This window comes from Hyperoodon ampullatus (genome assembly GCF_949752795.1).
Source record: "Hyperoodon ampullatus genome assembly, chromosome: 16".
NCBI classification, from domain to species: Eukaryota; Metazoa; Chordata; class Mammalia; order Artiodactyla; family Ziphiidae; genus Hyperoodon; species Hyperoodon ampullatus.
The window spans coordinates 27,599,080-27,622,455 of NC_136929.1; positions in this window are offsets into that span (position 1 = coordinate 27,599,080).

A 23,376-nucleotide genomic window follows, 5' to 3' on the forward strand; every position below is an offset into this window, starting at 1 on the left:
TTTGTGTGTAATTAAGCTAGTACTTCTGTAGGATAGACCCCTAGAAGTAGAATTTCTAGTGAAATGTCTGGGTCAAATGTCATGCATATTTTACTTTTGATAGCTAATGTTAATTTGCCTTACAAAAAGCTACACCTGATGGAGGAGCTTCAAGATGGTGGAACAGTAACACGTGGAGAGCACCTACCTCCCTGCAAATACATCAGAAATACATCTACATGTGGAACAACTCCTACAGAACAGCTACTGAACGCTGGCAGAAGACCTCAGACCTCCCAAAAGGCAAGAAACTCCCCACGTACCTGGGTAGGACAAAAGAAAAAAGAAAAAAACAGAGACAAAAGAATAGGGACGGGACCTACACATCTGGGAGGGAGCTGTGAAGGAGGAAAGGTTTCCACACACTAGGAAGGCCCTTCGCAGGCGGAGACTGCGGGTGGCGGGGTGGTGGTGGGGGGAAGCTTCGGAGCCGCGGAGGAGAGCGCAGCAACAGGGGTGCGGAGGGCAAAGCGGAGAAATTCCTGCACAGAGGATCGGTGCCGACCGGCACTCACCAGCCCGAGAGGCTTGTCTGCTCACCCGCCGGGGTGGGTGGGGCTGGGAGCTGAGGCTCGGGCTTCAGAGGTCGGAACCCAGGGAGAGGACTGGGGTTGGCTGCGTGAACACAGCCTGAAGGGGTTAGTGCGCCACGGCTGGCCGGGAGGGAGTCCGGAGAAAAGTCTGGACCTGCCGAAGAGGCAAGAGACTTTTTCTTGCCTCTTTGTTTCCTGGTGTGCGAGGAGAGGGGATTAAGAGCGCCGCTTAAAGGAGCTCCAGAGACGGGCGCGAGCCGCGGCTGAAAGCGTGGACCCCAGAGATGGGCGTGGGACGCGAAAGCTGCTGCTGCAGCTACCAAGAAACCTGTGTGCAAGCACAGGTCACTCTCCACACCTCCCCTCCTGGGAGCCTGTGCAGCCCGCCACTGCCAGGGTCCTGTAATCCAGGGACAACTCCCCGGGAGAACACACAGCGCGCCTCAGGCTGGTGCAACGTCACGCTGGCCTCTGCCGTCGCAGGCTCGCCCCGCACTCCTTACCCCTCCCTCTCCCCGGCCTGAGTGAGCCAGAGCCCCCGAATCAGCTGCTCCTCTAACCCCGTCCTGTCTGAGTGAAGAACAGAGGGCCTCTGGCGACCTACACGCAGAGGCGGGGGCAAATCCAAGAAAAAAGGGAGAAGACTCAAATCAATAGAATTAGAAATGAAAAAGGAGAGGTAACAACTGACAGTGCAGAAATAAAAAGATCATGAGAGATTACTACAAGCAACTATATGCCAAAAAAATGGACAACCTGGAAGAAATGGACAAATTCTTAGAAATGCACAACCTTCTGAGACTGAACCAGGAAGAGATAGAATATATAAACAGACCAGTCACAAGCACTGAAATTGAAACTGTGATCAAAAATCTAACAAAAACAACAGCCCAGGACCAGATGGCTTCACAGGCGAATTCTATCAAACATTTACAGAAGAGCTAACACCTATCCTTCGCAAACTCTTCCAAAATATAGCAGAGGGAGGAACACTCCTAAACCCATTCTACAAGGCCACCATCACTCTGATACCAAAACCACACAAAGACGTCACAAAGAAAGAAAACTGCAGGCCAATATCACTGATGAACATAGATTAAAAAATTCTCAACACAATACTAGCAAACAGAATCCAACAGCACATTAAAAGGATCATACACTATGATCAAGTGGAGTTTATCCCAGGAATACAAGGATTCTTCAATATACACAAATCAAAAAACGTGATACACCATATTAGTAAATTGAAGGAGAAAAGCCATATGATCATCTGCATAGATGCAGAGAAAGCTTTCGACAAAATTCAGCACCCATTTGTGATAAAAACCCTGCAGAAAGTAGGCATAGAGGGAAATTTCCTCAACAAAATAGAGGCCATATATGACAAAACCACAGCCAACATCATCCTCAATGGTGAAAAACTGAAACCATTTCCACTAAGATCAGGAACAAGACAAGGTTGCCCACTCTCACCACTATTATTCAACATAGTTTTGGAAGTCCTAGCCATGGCAATCAGCGAAGAAAAAGAAATAAAAGGAATCCAAATCGGAAAAGAAGAAGTAAAGCTGTCACTGTTTGCAGATGACATGATACTATACATAGAGAATCCTAAAGATGCTACCAGAAAACTACTAGAGCTACTCAATGAATCTGGTAAAGTAGCAGGATACAAAATTAATGCACAGAAATCTCTGGCATTCCTATACACTAATGATGAAAAATCTGAAAGTGAAATCAAGAAAACACTCCCATTTACCATTGCAACAAAAAGAATAAAATACCTAGGAATAAACCTACCTAAGGAGACAAAAGACCTGTATGCAGAAAATTATGAGACACTGATGAAAGAAATCAAAGATGATATAAATAGATGGAGAGATATACCATGTTCTTGGATTGGAAGAATCAACATTGTGAAAATGACTCTATTACCCAAATCAATGTACATATTCAGTGCAATCCCTGTCAAACTACCACTGGCATTTTTCACAGAACTAGAACAAAAAATTTCACAATTTGTATGGAAACACAAAAGACCCCAAATAGCCAAAGCAATCTTGAGAAAGAAAAATGAAGCTGGAGGAATCAGGTCCCTGACTTCAGACTATAATACAAAGCTACAGTAATGAAGACAGTATGGTACTGGCACAAAAAACAGAAGGATAGATCAATGGAACAGGATAGAAAGCCCAGAGATAAATCCATGCACATATGGTCACCTTATCTTTGATAAAGGAGGCAAGAGTATACAGTGGAGAAAAGACAGCCTCTTCAATAAGTGGTGCTGGGAAAACTGGACAGCTACATGTAAAAGAATGAAATTAGAACACTCCCTAACACTATACACAAAAATAAACTCAAAATGGATTAAAGACCTAAATGTAAGCCCAGACACCATCAAACTCTTAGAGGAAATCATAGGCAGAACACTCTATGACATAAATCACAGCAAGATCCTTGTTGACCCACCTCCTAGAGAAATGGAAATAAAAACAAAAATAAGCAAATGGGACCTAATGAAACTTAAAAGCTTTTGCACAGCAAAGGAAACCATAAACAAGACAAAAAGACAACCCTCAGAATGGGAGAAAATATTTGCAAATGAAGCAACTGACAAAGGATTAATCTCCAAAATTCACAAGCAGATCATGCAGCTCAATATCAAAAAAATAACCCAGTCCAAAAATGGGCAGAAGACCTAAATAGACATTTCTCCAAAGAAGGTATACAGATGGCCAACAAACATATGAAAGATTTCTCAACATCATTAATCATTAGAGAAATGCAAATCAAAACTACAATGAGGTATCATCTCACACTGGTCACAATGGCCATCATCAAAAAATCTAGAAACAATAAATGCTGGAGAGGGTGTGTAGAAAAGGGAACCCTCTTGCACTGTTGGTGGGAATGTAAATTGATACAGCCATTATGGAGAACAGTATGGAAGTTCCTTAAAAAACTAAAAATAGAACTACCATACGACCCAGCAATTCCACTACTGGGCATATACCCTGAGAAAACCATAATTCAAAAAGAGTCATGTACCAAAATGTCCATTGCAGCTCTATTTATAATAGCCAGGACATGGAAGCAACCTAAGAGTCCATCAACAGATGAATGGATAAAGAAGATGTGGCACATATATACAATGGAATATTACTCAGCCATAAAAAGGAACGAAACTGAGTTATTTGTAGTGAGGTGGATGGATGTAGAGACTGTCATTCAGAGTGAAGTAAGTCAGAAAGAGAAAAACAAATACCATATGCTACCACATACATATGGAATCTAAAAAAAAATGGTCATGAAGAAACTAGGGGCAAAACAGGAATAAAGATGCAGACCTAGTAGAGAATGGACTTGAGGATATGGGGATGGGGAAGGGTAAGCTGGGACAAAGTGAGAGAGTGGCATGGACATACATACACTACCAAATGTAAAACAGATAGCTAGTGGGAAGCAGCTGCATAGCACAAGGAGATCAGCTCGGTGCTTTGTGACCACCTAGAGGGGTGGGATAGGGAGGGTGGGAGGGAGGGAGATGCAAGAGGGAAGAGATATGGGGACATATGTATATGTATAAGTGATTCAGTTTGTTATAAAGCAGAAACTAACACACCATTGTAAAGCAATTATACTCCAATAAAGATGTTAAAAAAAAAAGCTATACCTATATTCACTCCCATCAATACAATTATGAGAGTGCCCATTTTCCCTCACTAAAGGCACATGTTATCAATCTGTTGAAATGCTGCCAATCAAGTGGGTGAATAAGATATCTTGGTATTGTTTAATTTTCATTTATTTAATAATTATTGAAATGGGTCATTTTTTCATAAGTTTTTGGACATTTATACACTTTCTTTCATTAAAGGAACTCTGTTTGAGTTCTTTGTCAATTTTCTATTTGGCTGATTGTCTTTTTCATATTTATTAGTAGAATGTTAGAAGATAATCTGGATATTAATCTTTTGTCTTTACATAAATTGCATATATTTTTCTCCCAACCTCTCACTTATCTTTTACATTTACTTTTATCTTTTCAAATAAATTTTTTATTATGTTGATTTTCTTTATGGTTTCTAGGTTTACATCATGCTGAGATAGCCCTTCCTCATCCCACAATTATAAACCTATGTTTCATTCCTTTTCTTCTAGCATTCTTCTAGTTTGAGGTATTTTTTAGTGTGTATACCTTTAATTATTTGGAATGTATTTTTGTGAAAGGTGTGGTATAGAGATCTAACTAGATTACCAAATATCTTAACATCATTTGGAATAATTATTTTGCGTATTAATTCTGAAATCCCACAAGTGTTATTATACTAAATTTCCATATGTTTTAGTGGTTAATATAAACAAAGTGTGTGTGTGTGTGTGTGTGTGCAGTTGTTACATATATACACGTTTTAATATAATGTCTATGGCCTATAGGATATAAGAAATGAACTTACAATTCACAATAAATGAAATTATGCTTAAGAAACTCTGATATACTTATTAAAAATGATGCTATTCAAAAGCACACACACAATGCTTTTTAATTAGTTCTTTTAAAATATTGCAAAATATGTAACTTAAATTAATGTGTAAATAGTATTGCAAAGAGCATTCCTTTTTTAAACATTATCTCACAGTCTAGTTGGGGAAAAAAAGCTTTTAAAAAGAGCGGGCAATTTTCTGTCATCTCTTTAAGCTGAGAGTAAATTATTGCTACCACATTTTACAGTTCATGTCATGACATAGCTTCAATTAGGAAACCATTTATTGTGTCCAGTGAGACAGAATAAATGGTTCGCAGTGGCAGTCCATTTTGCCATTGCCAGGTCTCTAGTCCAAAAGAAACAGAATTTTTTCACAGAGGGGTAATTCCCAAGGGACCAAGTCTCTGGAATCTTCCCTTAAAGTCTACATTTAAAAAAGATCTTTGTTTTGACCCAGGATAAACAATTTTGCACCGAAGTATAGAAAAGAAACTTTAAAAAAATTATTTAACAACCTAGACAGACATGGCATGACAGGTATCAATGAGGGGTTGCTAAAGGCATAAGATACTTATAAACCCTACCACTTCTTCAGCTCCACTGAATGTTCACTGTTGCTGAAGCCACAGATATTCTAAAAGAGCCGGGGGTTGTGGGGAAGCATGGGGACAGGGTGGCAAAAAGACACCAAAAGAGCATGTCTCCAACCCAAGAGGAAGGTCTTCCTAACTCCGCCATCCCTGCACCATTGCTTTGAAGTGTAAACATCTTCTCAAGGAGAATGAATGGAAATGTATAAAAACCACTGAATTATTAATGTTCTTCACACTGTGAAGCTAAGTGATGAAATGTTCCCTAAATTAGCTTGACATGAAAATGTGGATTTTGCCATCAGCTAGGCTGTCTTTGTAGCTACGAAGAACGTTCAGGCAAAGGTCATGCATAGTGAAATACAGTTTAAGAAAAGGTCTTCTGCTACCTTGTTCTTAAAGAATGTAACATCATTTTAAATCAGTGAATCCTCCCTACCTCCGCCCCAATAAAAAGACATAGATTAAGTGCTCCCAACGGAGTATGGCATCTGTCTGCACACCTGAGTGTCTGTTCCTTCAAATTGATAGAGATAATTAAGCCAGGAATAATTTGCATCTTGAGTATATAATTATTCTTTATCTTAGCCAAGGATAAAAAACTCAGATCATGTCATTATTATTAAAACTGCTTTTTGTCCTTTAAAGGTTGTATTGGCTACCCTGTTCTGTGCCCATGTCTATGTGCCATTGTCTTAATCCTTCCACACTAGGGCCAGGACTATGCTTTACTCATTTTTATATCCCTTATAGCATATTGACTTGCACATAGTAGGTGTTCAGTAGACTTAGTGGGTGAACTACGTGAAGCATAAAATATTCTCTAGAATAGTATGATCTAGGTGGGCACCTGGTCCAATCTGATTTATATAAAAAGTTAGTACTCATTTGAAAATATAATAGTCACTCTAAGGTTTAAAGATATAGTTATCAGATATTTAAAAACCACTATAAAGAAAGACATACAGTTTGCAGATATAAATGGTGAATTAGTTAGGTCTCAGATGCTTTCAGATTAATAACAGCTCTTGTGTTACAAACCAAAAGAAGGAAATGCACATCTAACTCCTTAAACATATACTTGCCTATTCATTTACACATTAAGAATTTAATAAATGGTTACTACATTAGATGTGTTCTTATGTATATTTCCTTATACACCCCTCAGAATTAAGAAGGAAGTAACATTTCAAACACCTCAAAGAAAGGTAACAAACTCCAGGTCAATTAATCTGATATGGATACTTAGGTGGCCCTCCTTAGAGCCACAGCCATATCAGCTTTGTGGTTCTGACCCAGTCTTATGCCCTTCTCAGGGTTCTAGCAAGAATTCCCAGGAAAGGAGTTGACAAGGCTTAGGAAGAATATAGGGTCCTAGACAAGAGGCTGAAGTTAGAAGCATAACAGCCATTCTGAAGGTGACACTGGAGTACAGAAAAGGAAGTCATGGTAAGAAGTTTTTCTTAAGACTGTGTTGAACACGGTGGAGGGAGAGGAGGACAGAGGCTGAGGGGCTGGTTCACAGGAATACGCTACTCAGTTTATATTCACTCCAGATCCCAGCATCAGGTATGTATGATTCCAGTGACATATTGTTGCCTTGGACAGGATGAGTTCAAAATCTGGGCAGGAGAGGAGCCTGGCGTGGGGAAGGTCCTCTGTATCTGTAGCTGAACGGGACTGGGATAGGCAGAAACGGACCAAAGCATTAGCTTCATTAATGGACCGTGTTCTCTCCCCACTACCCCACTCATACCCAGTGACCATCTCCTCAGGATAATTTAGTGTTGTGTGAACAAGTTCAAACACAGTTATGCTGCTTTTAAAATATTTATTTTGAATAATTATTGTCAACAACACCACCATCATCCTTTGAAAATGGTAGAAGTTGATGAGGATTAACAAGGAGAATAGGTGGAAATAGGAAAATGTTTAAAAATATCTGTAAAACTGGTTTTATGTTTTTAAATTACTACCATAATACAATATGCATCAACCTTATAAACAAGTGTATGAAATGGATATCAGTATAACACTTCCCTTGGGGCCTATTCTAGGAAATTAATTTTCCGTAAGCTAATTTATTAGCTTACAGTGAAACTCCCAATAACGATTCCACATCAGAAGGCCAGGACAACATAATAAAGTCATAGTTAAATTAAGATGGTCTTTGGGCTCTCATTCATTACAGAGAATTCTAAGGCTTTGGTTTCATAGGCAAGACATGGCTGAGAAGCGGATGCAGGACAACACATTATTCTCCTTATCAGACACAGGCTAGCTGGTCAGCCCCAAAGTAGTCTAAATAGTAAATGAACTTGAAACTTTAAAAAAAAAAAAAAAAGGTACATCCAAAGCATTTTATGAAAGCATATTAGAAAAGTTTTCAGTGAAACCTTATCCGTACTTAACCAATCTAATCTGCCAGCACTCTCCACCATAAGCCCACAAAACAGATTTATTCATGACTCCCGAACATGCCTTGTGCTTTCCTACCTATACACCTTTTGCAGCGATTCCCCCAATCAAACAAATCCCTCTATCATACCCCCATTTACCCAAGCTTTCTTCATCCAATAAGACCAATTCAAATCCCACACCTCTCATGAGGTCTTTTTCATTTATCCCACATTGAATTGATTTCCCACTACTCTGAACTCTCAGGTCATTCACTGGACCCTCCATATATATTTCCCTGCATTATTAATTTTATTTTCCTGTTCCTATAATTAACTGGATTGCTAGCTCTTTGAGAAGGCAGTGATTGTATCTTATCACCTCTGGATCCCTATTCTACACTAAAATGCTCAATAAAGATGTACAGAACTGAACTTGAAGTCAGAAGCCTTGTCTTACAGTATACATCTCTGTATCTCTCCAGCCCTAACAGCCCCAGCATATGCCTTGTTATAAACCTAAACAACTCAAAATGATACCTGGTACTGGCTCTGACTGGTTAAAAAACAAGTACATTTAAAATTTTCTCTCTCTTTCTCTTCCTCTCTCTCTCTTCCTTCCTTTCTTTCTTTTTTTTTTCCAGTATATTTTATCTTTTCTAAAGCAACATCATATTGCTAGAATTTGAAATTTCTCTGCTAAATGGAATTAGACCAAAACTATAAAACTACAGAGGAAAAAGTAAAAATCACATTGTAGTGATATTATTTCCTTATTTCCCAAATCATACATAATCATTAAAGAAAAATTAGAAAATAGAGAAATACAAAAAGAAAAATACATATTTTTCAAATCATTTATAATATTCTGGTGCCTAATCCTTCCTTGGTAAAATTACTTTATGCTGCCTATCTGCCTAGGTCATTCTAAATGAACTTACCCTATCCACACCCTCTACCTTATGAAACTTACCATACCAGCGCATCACCCCAGCTGCAGGTAGATATCTCCCCAAAGGAACAGATTGTCCAGCAATAAATATAGACCAACAAAATAAGCTAAGCAACAGGCTCTATCTTGAGAATTTAAATTGTGTACATGAGATACTAAATGTCTTCTACAGTTTTTAAATTGCTATCCCCAGATGACAATTAATCATTAAAAATATACCCACTGAAATGGTGGTTATGAAATGGACACAAAATAAATCCACTGAAATGGTGATTTCTATACATTCACAAATTAAACAAAAGCTTGCTAAGCTATATACCTAGACTCATATTATGCAATTATAGTATACAATTGCAGCATTTTTATTACTTGTGGAAAGAGAGCAATTTATTTTCTCCTTGGTAAGGTGATAGTAGTACAACAAACCAAGTGATGTGAATAACTCTGATTTTCTCATTTGTTTTAGATTTATCAAATGAAGTGGTCAGAATATTTTTCTCTCTTGAAAAACTCGCTGAAGCTGTACTTAACCCAAAGTCTTATTAGTTTGCTATGGTCTTTTCCTCTTTCTTAAAAGAGAAGATATTTCACTGAGATAAAATAATCACCTGTGAAAACTTTGATATTTTTTGTTAGTCTGAGCTTAAACCACCTGAAAAAAAGTTCATCAGTGCATTTATATAGCTCCATGCACCATTTTTAATGATATTAACAGTGACTTTTCCTGAAACTGAGTTATAGTTACTGTTTGATGAACATACTATTTGATTACTTTCATTTGAAATGTTCTTGCATATCTTAGTAATGTGTGGCCCACAGTTTCATTCTGGATTATCACTATGGTCAAAAATATATAACCAATTCAAACAGAATTTAGATATTTTTTCTTCTCTTGGAGCCCTTAGGGCAGTCTTGTCAAGGTTCCCTACTTAAAAATGCCACGAAATGTTTGATAATTAATGACTATATACTGATCATGAGAAGAGAGGGGTGCACGATAATCACATTCCCTTCTCAGACTAACCTCAGCATCCCCATCCACAAAATGAAATGAATACCTACTTCATAGTTTTTTTAATTACTAAATGAAAAAAAATATGTGAAATAATTCAGTTAGCCTGGTATGTGGCACATAAGTGTTCAGTTACTGTTTTTTGCATGAGTCTGATTTAGCCATCTGCAAGAGCACTGCTTTTGGTCCAGCTTAAAGCCTATGAAATTTCCCAAGAATTTGTGACAGACTTTACAGAAGTAATTCTCATTATATAATCCTCAGAAAAAAGATGGTTTAAAAATATCAAATTCCAAGAAAAAGTCAAATAGGTTTTCTACTCACACTCACTCCACAGTAATGAAAACAACCGAAAGAGAACCCCCAAAGTTGCATAATTTGTGTTATTTCTAACATATTCTAAGTTCGGATACAGTAGATCCGATTTATTTATGTTAACCAGATGGTGTTGAAAAATAAACAGGTTATATGAATATCATTTTAGCTTTAAATAAAACGAGAAAAAGGATTTTTAAATAAGCTAGTAGAACAAACACAGAAGAGACTAGGTTTTGAAGAATGTCCAATGGAGCTTGATTAATTAGACAGGGAGGAGTCCTGACAGTGGGGTGCTTGAGCTGGCTAAGACTGGCTTGCAAGAGCCAATTGTTCAATTTTCAGGAATTTTGCAGGCCAGTTGTTAAAGATGGTTATTATTAAAAATTACTTACGTAAACTTACAATTAAACATATTATATTACATTGAAAATTGGTAAATACTCAAAACTGATCACTTCCTAATTATTTTACTAAATTTTAGTGTTATCCAGTCTCTTGCGATTATTTACATCTATTATACGTGTATGGTAGAAATAAAATACAAGTGCGTGCTACTGTACATCTCTTCCTAACTCCATGTTCAGTGGTCCTATTGGTAGTTTAAAATCAGCCATGGTAGGAATGTTTGCACCATGGAAATCAGCAAATGCTATGAATTAGGGCTTTTTTCTTTTCAGAGAACCAGTTGTTAAACATCTGTCAGCGCACCAGTGAGTATTGGTCTCAGTTTTGCTTTCAGAAAGACACAGATTCTGGTCAACTCCTGGCTTTGGGAAAGAGCTAGGTCCTATATATAACCTTGTCGGGAGACAGTTCTCCATGAGACTCTCATGATTCTACACCTCTTGTGAAACAAGGCACTGTCATTCATTCTGAACTATCTCTTCAATGATTTAGTACAGCAAACAGCCTTGAAGGTTATAGGCATGCTTGTTGCCCATTATAAAAAAAAATTCAGGTTCCCTAAGCTTAGGGTTCCTCTCCTGTAACTCAAGTCACTTCCGTGAAGGCATCCATCTGAGCCTATCTGTGTTGCCTACATGGAACTTGGAGGCAAAGGGAACAAAGACAAGTATGTGCTGATGCTCAGACTATTTGCTGTGCTGTATTTTTGTTACTCTCAGGCCCAGGATTTTCGTGTTTTCTACCAGACTCCATCAAACTGTGGCAGGCTTGCTTGTTAGCTGGCAGAAAGGGTAAAAGTTTGGGCCTTTCATAGTTCTTGATAACTCTTTCTGAAAGAGTAATCTAATAGTTTAGTATAGCCTACGATTAAGCTAAAAAGAGCTAGAAAGTTTTTCTTTTTTTCTTAATATTGCAGCGCGTTACTTTTCTTAGATGCAATTCCAAGGATTTTAGTTGCTAAATACTTCCCTAGACCCTTATCTACTTGCCAGAATCGTCATATTGTCTCAATTCCAGACTAGGTCCCTTCCATTTATTTTCCACAACACAAGCAAAAAAAGTATATTTTCAAGAGAATGACAGAGAAATGATAAGAGGAAAAATAATAGCTTAGAAGGAAAGAGAGATATTTTTCAACAGTGAAAATTAAGATGCCAGTAGAAATTTTAAAAATCTTAAGACTGTTTGAAAAATAAGGAAATTATTTTTTTAAAAAACTGTTTTAAGGAAATGGCAGTTGATATCAAAATAATAGAGTCACCTAGTGAAAATAGTATCTGAAAGTTCTAAGAAGGTATGACTATGACACACTTATTGTTATTTTGATATAATACTATACCCATTTTAGAAATATTCTTGTCCTCAAACAATGCAAAATCTTATTTTGTATGGGATCGTGGTGTCTGGAGCGAGTACCCTCTTAGCCAACCCAAATATATCTAATACGCCATTTCCCTCTTTAGTTACTCTAACTGGCTCTGGGCACTAAAGGCCACTGTGAAAGTCTCAAGAATGAAGATTTGTGAAAATCGAGTTCTGTGTCACTAAATCAATGCCTGCCCCAGGTGGCACATGCTTGGAGCACCGCCAGCACTGTTTATGACAATTAGATTGCCTCTGTTCACAAAGAAATGGATAATAGCATTTACAGGCTACCACCCTTAATAGTATATCCTAATACAAAATCTCTTTAGTTTACCATTTTCAAGTCACTGGCTATGTCTTATTTCTCAAAAACAAATGACAAAGGCATAGCAGTAGAAAAATAATCCATTATACAGCAACAGAACTTAAAGTAGGCAATATTTTTCTAAATCATGTCCCCTGCACTCTTTACCGTTTACCTACCTGACAGTTTTAGAATTAATTAGCACTTAGAAATCACAGCAAAGTTTTCATCATTTAAAAATAGTCAAGAATAGCAGGAAGATAACTATTGTGCCAAACAAGAGGCATTTTTTATAAAGATATGTTGATTAGTAGTTGATTTTATCATCTTTTTTCTTTCTTTTATCTCATTAAACTGGACTCAAAATTAAAATAAAAGTATTTTAAATTAACCTAATCGAGGTATGTTGCCCATATTTCACCATATAACACCCACCTAGAGAACAGAATTAAGGCGCACTGATAGCAACAACCTATATTTCTTCTGACTTTGTCCCCTAACCACAATTTTGGGATGTCCAGACTCACTCAAAATCCCTCCAGTTTTACCTGGGAGTCCCCAGGAGCAGATCCATTCTGACTCTACTACCTGCATGGAGACTTGGCATCTGCAGGACCCAGCCCTCATGATGCTATAAATGTGGCACGCTCTCTAGAAAACTGTATGTGCCAAAGCCATGCTGTGTTCCCTCCATAAAAAGGAAAATGCACCTCTTACTTTTTGACTTTGTGTCTAGAGACCAAATTAGAGATGCTTAGTGTCCTCATGTCTTAGAGTGAGGTTGTGGACACTTGTACATTCAACTCCTATTTTCTGTAAGACCTATGTGGAGCTGGATCAGGGACACTGGCTGAGAGTCTGACAAGGTGCTACACATAAAATCAAGGCTCCCTTTGATGCCTGAGGCATTTGCTAAGCCAAGTCTTCCCTGCCTGACTTTTCCTTCTTAAGCATGAGTTCTTTCCCAGGAAGCTTCATGTATTCATGTAAATAGATCTCTTGCAGGCCCACTCAACCAGCCAGCCAGACATGCTTGAATCCTAGAAGGAAAATACCGCTTACACTCTAGTGGTGCTCCCAGTGTGCTCAGAAAGAACTGTAAAAGTTGGCAGCCATCCTCAATTATTGTTATATACCCAGCATGAGATAAAAGGCTAACAATGGTCTGGTGAATTGAGAATGTAGAAGGTAAAGTGAGTTTTTCACAATCATTTAGGAAAATCCCTTTGCCTCTATTATTTAGAACATCAGCACAAGGAATATTTATCTATTTATAAATATGCTCTTAAAAGATGGACTCACAAGATGATTGTTATATATAATGCAAAAAAACCCCTAAAGCTAACATAATACTTAGTGATGAAAGACCAAACACCTTCTCACTAAGATCATGATCAAGGCAAGGGTGTCTACATTCAGGACTTTATTCAACATTAAACTGGGGATTCTAGCCAGAGCAAAAGGGCAAGAAAAAGAAGTGAACCCCTCAATACTGGAAAAGAAAATCTGTCTTTATTCAGAGAAGACATACATAATTATTTATGTAGAAATCCCATGGAATCTACAAAAAAATGCTACTAAAACTAATAGGTGAATTTTGCAAGGTTGTGGGATACAAGATTGACATAGAAAAATCTATCTTATTTCTATATACCAGCAACAATCAGAAATTAAAATTGAAATGAGAATACCATTTATAATTGCATAAAAAAGTGAAATACTTAGGGATAATTTTGACAAAAGATATGTATGACATGTTGAAAACTATTGAACATAGCTCAGAGAAATTAAGAAAGACCTAAATAAATTGAGAGGTAGACCATGTTCATAGGTTGAAAACTTCAATGTTGTTAAGATGTCTGTTTTCCTGATTGATCTATAGGTTCAAAACAGTTCCAATCAAAAAAAGGAGGTTTTGTATAGAAATTGACAAGATTCTAAAATTTATATGGAACTGCAAAGGACTTTAGAATAGTCAAAACAACTTTGAAAAAGAAAAGCAAACGTGGAGGACTAACACTACCTGATTTTAATACTTACGATAAATCTACAATTATGACAGTGATATTACTACAAGGTAGATAAATAGATTAATAGGGCAGAATAGAGATTCCAAAAGTAGATCCATACATATACGGACAGCTGATTTTTTAATAGATGTGCACAGGCAATTCAATAAGAAAAGATAGTCTTTTAATAAATGGTTCTGAAATAAATGGATGTTAATATACAAAAAAATTGAACTTCAATCCATATCTCAAACCTTATATACAAATTAATTTAAAATGCACCAAAGGTCTAAATGTAAAATCTAAAACTATAGAACTTCTAGGCAAAGACATAGGAGAAACTATTTGTGACCTTCAGTTAGGCAAAGATTTCTTAGCTATGCCACTAAAAACACAATCAATGACAACAACAAAAAAGATAAAATGGCTTTGTCAAATTTTAAAACTTCTGCTCTTAAAAAGACATGGTTAAATGAAAAAAAACCTACTAGGAAAAAATATTAAAATTCAAACTTTCAAAATTCAACAGTAATAAAAACTAATATAATTATTTTAAAATGGTCATAATATTTGAACAGACACCTCACCAAAGAAGATATATGGATGGCAAATAAGCATATAAAAAGTAGTCAACAATTTTAGTCATTAGGAAAATGCAAATTAAAACTACAATGAGGGCTTCCCTGGTGGCACAGTGGTTGAGAATCTGCATGCTAATGCAGGGGACACGGGTTCGAGCCCTGGTCTGGGAGGATCCCACATGCCACAGAGCAACTAGGCCTGTGAGCCACAACTACTGAGCCTGCGCATCTAGAGACTATGCTCCGCAACAAGAGAGGCCGCGATAGTGAGAGGCCTGCACACCACGATGAAGGGTGGCCCCCGCTTGCCACAATTAGAGAAAGCCCTTGCACAGAATGAAGACGCAACACAGCAAAAATAAATAAATTAATTAAGAGTTAGGACTTCAACATATTCATAAAAAAAAAAAAACTACAATGAGATGCTACTACACAACTATTAGCGTGGCTAACATGAAAAAGACTGACCTAGTGTCAGGGGAAGCACTTCCACACACGGCCCGGACCACCAAGCTGAGGTGTCAGTGCAGCCATTTCGCACTAAGCACTCTGATCTGAAGTGCCAGGTGCAAGGCCTCTGCATGAAGTACCCTGTGAACAAGAGAAACCAGACGAAGCACAAAGGAAAAGAAAAAAAAAGCAAGCTGCAAATCCTCTGAAAAAAATGTCTCTGCACCTCTAGCTCTTGCACAGGTTGGTGTCTTTAGTGGAGTCTCCTATTGCAAGGCAACCTTCAAGATGGCGGAGGAGTAAGACATAGGGATCACCTTCCTCCCCAGAAATACATCAAAAATACTTCTACAGCTGAAAAATTGGAGTGAGAACAGTGCCTCTTGACCAGTTTTGCTTCACCGACTCAGCTGTGGGAAAAGGACCAGCACTGGGTCCAGCTGGAAGTGGAGGCTTGCCTTGTGGCTGACAGGGTCTTGGTGCCCCGGCCTGGTGTCAGGCCTGAGCCTCTGAGGTGGGAGAGCCGAGTGCAGGACATTGGACCACCAGAGACCTCTGGACACCATGTAATATCAATTGGCAAGAGCTCTCCCAGAGATCTCCGTCACAATGTTAAGATCCAGCTCCACCCAACGGCCAGCAAGCTCCAGTGCTGGATGCCCCATGCCAAACAACTAGCAAGACAGGAACATAAGCCCACCCATTAGCAGAGAGGCTGCCAAAAATCATACTAAGTTCGCAGACGTGCGGAAACACACCGCCAGACATGGCCCTGCCCACCAGAAAGACAAGATCCAGCCCCACAAACCAGAACACAGGCGCCAGTCCCCTCCACCAGGAAGCCTACACAAGCTACTGAACCAACGTCACTCAATGGGGAGAGACACCAAAAGCAATGGGCAGAACAAACCTGCAGGCTGCAAAAAGAAAGGCTGAAACAAAGTAAGTTAAGCAAAATGAGAAGACAGAGAAATACACAGCAGATGAAGGAGCAAGGTAAAAACCCACCAGACCAAACAAATGGAGAGGAAATAGGCAGTCTACCTGAAAGATAATTCAGAGTAATGATAGTAAAGATGATCCAAAATCTTGGAAATAGAATGGAGAAAATACAAGAAACATTTAACAAGGACCTAGAAGAACTAAAGGGCAAACAAACAATGATGAACAACACAATAAATGACATTTAAAATTCTCTAGAAGGAATCAATAGCAGAATAACTGAGGCAGAAGAATGGATAAGTGACCTGGAAGATAAAATACTGGAAATAACTACTGCACAGCCAAATAAAGAAAAAAGAATGAAAAGAATTGACGACAGTCTCAGAGACGTTGGGGACAATAATAAATGCACCAACATTTGAATTATAGGGGTACCAAAAGAAGAAGAGAAAAACAAAGGGTCTGAGAAAATATTTGAAAAGATTATAGTTGAAAACTTCCCTAATATGGGAAAGGAAATAGTCAGTCAAATCCAGGAAGTGCAGAGAGTCCCATACAGGATAAATCCAAGGAGAAACACACCAAGACACATATTAATCAAACTACCAAAAATTAAATACAAAGAAAAAATACTAAAAGCAGCAAGGGAAAATCAACAAATAACATACAAGGGAATCCCCATAAGGTTAACAGCTGATCTTTCAGCAGAAACTCTGCAAGCCAGAAGGAAGTGGCAATGATATACTTAAAGTGAAGAAAGGGAAAAACCTACAACCAAGATTACTCTCCCCAGCAAGGATCTCATTCAGATTTGATGGAGAAATTAAAACATTTACAGACAAGAAAAAGCTAAGAGAATTCAGCACCACCAAACCAGCTTTACAACAAATGCTAAAGGAACTTCTCTAGACAGGAAACACAAGAGAAGGAAAAGACATACAATAACAAACCCAAAGCAATTAAGAAAATGGTAATAGGAGCATACATATCGATAATAACCTTAAATGTAAACAGCTTAAATGCTCCAACCCAAACCCATAGATTGGCTGAATGGATACAAAAACAAGACCCGTATATATGCTGTCTACAAGAAACCCACTTCAGACCTAGGGACACATACAGACTGAAACTCATGGGATGCAAAAATATATTTCATGCAAATGGAAATCAAAAGAAAGCTGGAGTAGCAATGCTCATATCAGACAAAATAGACTTTAAAATAAAGACTATTACAAGAGACAAAGAAGGACACTACATAATGATCAAAGGATCAATCCAAGAAGAAGATATAACAATTGTAAATATCTATGCACACAACATAGGAGCACCTCAATACATAAGGCAAATGCTAACAGCCATAAAAAGGGAAATTGACAGTAACACAATAATAGTAGGGGACTTTAACATCCCATTTTCAACAATGTACAGATCATCCAAAATGAAAATAAATAAGGAAACACAAGCTTTAAATGACACATTAGACAAGATGTACTTAACTGGACTTAATTGATATTTTTAGGACATTCCATCCAAAAACAAGAGAATACACTTTCTCCTCAAGTGCTCATGGAACATTCTCCAGGAGAGATCACAGCTTGGGTCACAATTCAAACCTTGGTAAATTTAAGAAAATTGAAATCATATCAAGTATCTTTTCCAAACACAACACTATGAGGCTAGATATCAATTACAGGAAAAAATCTGTAAAAAATACAAACACACGGAGGCTAAACAATACACTACTAAATAGCCAAGAGATCACTGAAGAAATCAAAGAGGAAATAAAAAAATACCAAGAAACAAATGACAATGAAAAAACGACGACCCGAAACCCTATGGGATGCAGCAAAAGCCGTTCTAAGAGGAGGGAAGTTTATAGTAATACAATCCTACCTCAAAAAACAAGAAAAATCTCAAATAAACAACTTAAACTTACACCTAAAGCAATTAGAGAAAGAAGACAAAAAACCCCTCAAATTTAGCAGAAGGAAAGAAATCATAAAGATCAGATCAGAAATAAAAGAAAAAGAAATGAAGGAAACAATAGCTAAGATCAATAAAACTAAAACCTGGTTCTCTGAGAAGATAAATAAAATTGATAAACCATTAGCCAGACTCAACAAGAAAAAAAGGGAGAAGACTCAAATCAACAGAATTAAAAATGAAAAAGGAGAAGTAACAACTGACACTGCAGAAATATAAAGGATCATGAGAGATTACTACAAGCAACTATATGCCAATAAAATGAACAACTTGGAAGAAATGGACACATTCTTAGAAAAGCACAACCTTCCGAAACTGAACAAGGAAGAAATAGAAAATATAGACAGACCATCACAAGCACTGAAATTGAAACACTGACTAAAAATCTTCCAACAAACAAAAGCCCAAGACCAGATGTCTTCACAGATGAATTCTATCAAACATGTAGAAAAGAGCTAACACCAATCCTTCTCAAACTCTTCCAAAATATAGCAGAGGGAGGAACACTCCCAAACTCATTCTACGAGGCTTCCATCACCCTGATTCCAAAACCAGACAAAGATGTCACAAAAAAAGAAAACTACAGGCCAATATCACTGATGAACATAGATGCAAAAATCCTCAACAAAGTACGAGAAAACAGAATCCAACAGCACATTAAAAGGATCACACACCATGAACAAATGGGGTTTATCCCAGGAATGCAAGAATTCTTCAATATATGCAAGTCAATCAATGTGATACACCATATTAACAAATTGAAAGATAAAAACATATGATCGGGCTTCCCTGGAGGCGCAGTGGTTGAGAGTCCACCTGCCGATGCAGGGGACATGGGTTCGTGCCCTGGTCCGGGAAGATCCCACGTGCTGCAGAGCAGCTAGGCCCGTGAGCCATGGCCGCTGAGCCTGCGTGTCCGGAGCCTGTGCTCCGCAACAGGAGGGGTCACAACAGTGAGAGGCCCGCATACCACAAAAAACAAAAACAAAAACAAAAACATATGATCATCTCAATAGATGCAGAAAAAGCTTTCCACAAAATTCAACATCCATTTATGTTAAAAACTATCCAGAAAGTAGGCATAGAGGGAACCTACCTCAACATAGTAAAGGCCATATATGACAAACCCACAGCCAACATCATTCTCAATGGTGAAAAACTGAAACCATTTCCACTAAGATGAGGAACAAGACAAGGTTGCCCACTCTCACCACTATTATTCAACATAGTTTTGGAAGTCCTAGCCACAGCAATCAGAGAAGAAAAAGAAATAAAAGGGATCCATATCAGAAAAGAAGAAGTAAAACTCACTGTCTGCAGATGACATGATACTATACATAGAGAATCCTAAAGATCCTACAAGAAAACTACTAGAGCTAATCAATGAATAAAGTAGGAAGGATACAAAATGAATGCACAGAAATCTCTTGCATTCCTATACACAAACGACAAAAAATCTGAAAGAGAGATTAAGGAAACATTCCCATTTACCACTGCAACAAAAAGAATAAAATACCTAGGAATAAATCCACCTAAGGAGACAAAAGACCTGTATGCAGAAAACTATAAGACACTAATGAAATAAATTAAAGATGATACAAACAGATGGAGAGATATACCATGATCTTGGATCGGAAGAATCAACTTTGTGAAAATGACTATACTACCCAAAGCAATGTACAGATTCAATGCAATCCCTATCAAACTACCAATGGCATTTTTCACAGAACTAGAACAAAAAATTTCACAGTGTGCATGGAAACACAAAAGACCTGGAATACCCAAAAAAAATCTTGAGAAAGAAAAACAGAGCTGGAGGAATCAGGCTCCTGGACTTCAGACTATACTACAAAGCTACAGTAATGAAGACAGTATGGTACTGACACAAAAACAGAAATATAGATCAATGGAACAGGATAGAAAACCCAGAGATAAACCCATGCACATATGGTCACCTTATCTTTGATAAAGGAGTCAAGGTTATACAATGGAGAAGAGACAGCCTCTTCAATAAGTGGTGCTGGGAAAACTGGACAGCGACGTGTAAAAGAATGAAATTAGAACACTCCCTAACACCGTATACAAAAATAAACTCAAAATGGATTAAAGACCTAAATGTAAGGCCAGACACTATAAAACTCTTAGAGGAAAACACAGGCAGAACACTCTATGACATAAATCACAGCAAGATCCGTTTTGACCCACCTCCTAGAGTAATGGAAATAAAAACAAAAATAAACAAGTGGGACCTAATGAAACTTAAAAGCTTCTGCACAGCAAAGGAAACCATAAACAAGATGAAAAGACAACCCTCAGAATGGAAGAAAATATTTGCAAACGAAGCAACTGACAAAGGATTAATCTCCAAAATATATAAGCAGCTCATGAAGCTCAATATCAAAAAACTAACCCAATCCAAAAATGGGCAGAAGACCTAAATAGATATTTCTCCAAATAGATATACGGATGGCCAACAAGCACATGAAAGGATGCTCAACATCACTAATCATTAGAGAAATGCAAATCAAAACTATAGTGACATATCACCTCACACTGGTCAGAATGGCCATCATCAAAAAATCTACAAACAATAAGTGCTGGAGAGGGTGTGGAGAAAAGGGACCCCTCTTGCACTGTTGGTGGGAGTGTAAATTGATACAGCCACTATGGAGAACAGTATGGAGGTTCCTTAAAAAACTAAAAATAGAACTACCATATGACAAAGCAATTCTATTACTGGGCATATACCCTGAGAAAACCATAATTCAAAAAGAGACATGTACCTCAATGTTCACTGCAGCACTATTTACAGTAGTCAGGACATGGAAGCAACCTAAGTGTCCATCGACAGATGAATGGATAAAGAAGATGTGGCACATATATACAATGGAATTTTACTCTGCCATATGAAGAAATGAAACTGAGTTATCTGTAGTGAGGTGGATGGACCTAGAGTCTGTCATACAGAGTAAAGTAAGTCAGAAAGAGAAAATCAAATACTGTATGCTAACACATATATATGGAATCTAAAAAAAAAATGGTTTTGAAAAACCTAGGAGCATCACAGGAATAAAGACGCAGCTGTAGAGAATGCACTTGAGGACAGGGGGAGGGGGAAGGGTAAGCTGGGACGAAGTGAGAGCGTAGCATTGACATATATACGCTACCAAATGTCAAATAGATAGCTAATGGGAAGCAGCTGCATAGCACTGGGAGATCACCTCACTGCTTTGTGACCACCTAGAGGTGTGGGATAAGGAGGGTAGGAGCGAAACACAAGAGGGAGGGGATATGGGGATATATGTATACGTATAGCTAATTCACTTTGTTATACAGCAGAAACTATCATAACATTGTAAAGCAATTATACTACAATAAATAAGTTAAAAACAACAACAAAAAAGAGTGACCATCCCAAATGATGGCAGGACACGTACACCTCCTACCCAACTGTAATTAGGAATGTAAAATGGATTGAAACACAGTTTGGCAAGTTTTGAAAAGCTGAACAAAGACTTACATATGATCCTACCATTCCACTCCTAAATTTTTACCTCGAGAAATGAAAGTACATGTCCATACAAAGATTTATATAAGAATGTTCACAGTAGCTTTACTGTAATAGCCCAAACTGGAAACAACCCAAATGTCCATCAACAGGTTGATGAATAAAGAAATTGTCGTAAATCCATATAATGGAATATTACTCAGTATAACAATGAATGAACTATTGATACACACAACATGGATGAATCCAAAATAATTACGCTGAGTGAAAGAGGATAGACAAAAAAAGAGTACATACTACACAATTCCTTTTACATTAAACTCTAAAACAACCAAACTAATCTAGAGTGACAGAAAAGAAATCAGTGGTTTCTTGAGGAGAAAGGGGAGACAGGATAGGTATTATGAGGGGCACAAGTAACCTTCTGGGCACGATGTGTGTGTTTGCTATCATGATGGTGGTGACATTTTCCGAGGTGTATAAATAAGCTAAAACATCACATTTTACTCTTTAAATACATGCAATTTATTGTATGACAATTATACCTCAATAATGCTCGTAAAAACAAAACACATGAAAAATACTTTCCCCAGATTATTGAATGGGAAATATCACTTGAAGCTTCAAAATTGGCACCAACAGTAAGAATTACTAACATTTGTATCAACTTCCTACCTTCTAAACAGTCTGCAAATTAATGGACATTTACCAGAAGTCTGAAATAAAGGGATTTTGGAATTACAATACTTTAAGTCACTAATAGTCTTATTTCACACCACAGTGACACAGTAAAAAGTTAAGTTACTACTGCTTTTGAAGCAGTGAAATGTTAAATTAGTACTCTTTAACGTGAAAGACTTGAATTGATTTGAGAAGGTCTATATGTAGGGATCCTGGAGTAGGAGTCCACTTTCCCTGAAGTTGTAGCTTAAACGCATGGAACACAGTGCATTTCAGTGGGCCCTGCTAGTAACCGCAACCTCTGGAGGGGTTAAACCACCATTAGGTACCTAGCATTCTAGCCGTTCAGTGGGTAAAGACATCTGTTGACTTAGCAGGATGATAACACTTTTATCAAATCTATATTACAGGCTGTTCACTGTGCTATGTGCCAGGCTTTCTATGTATACCAGGCATACAAGAGCAATTATAAGGTCTTAAGGGACTCATAGTTTAGTATTATCTTGATATCAACAAGCATTACTATTGCGTCATGAACATAATTTACCCGACATAGTATTGCTAAAGAATAAGACGTAACTCTCTAATTGCAGAAATAATTACACTGAATTTATAGGGAATATGGCTTTATGCCCATGGAAGAATAAAGAGTACTGCATTATGGTTGTGATTTGTGAACACCCTATGCATCAGACACTGACACAAAAGAGATCAAGCACAGTGCATGTCTGGGTACAAAGAAAGAGGGAAAATATAACACTGTGTAGCCAATTATCTGTTCACTAGGCCTAAATTATCTTTAATTTGAATTTATTCTT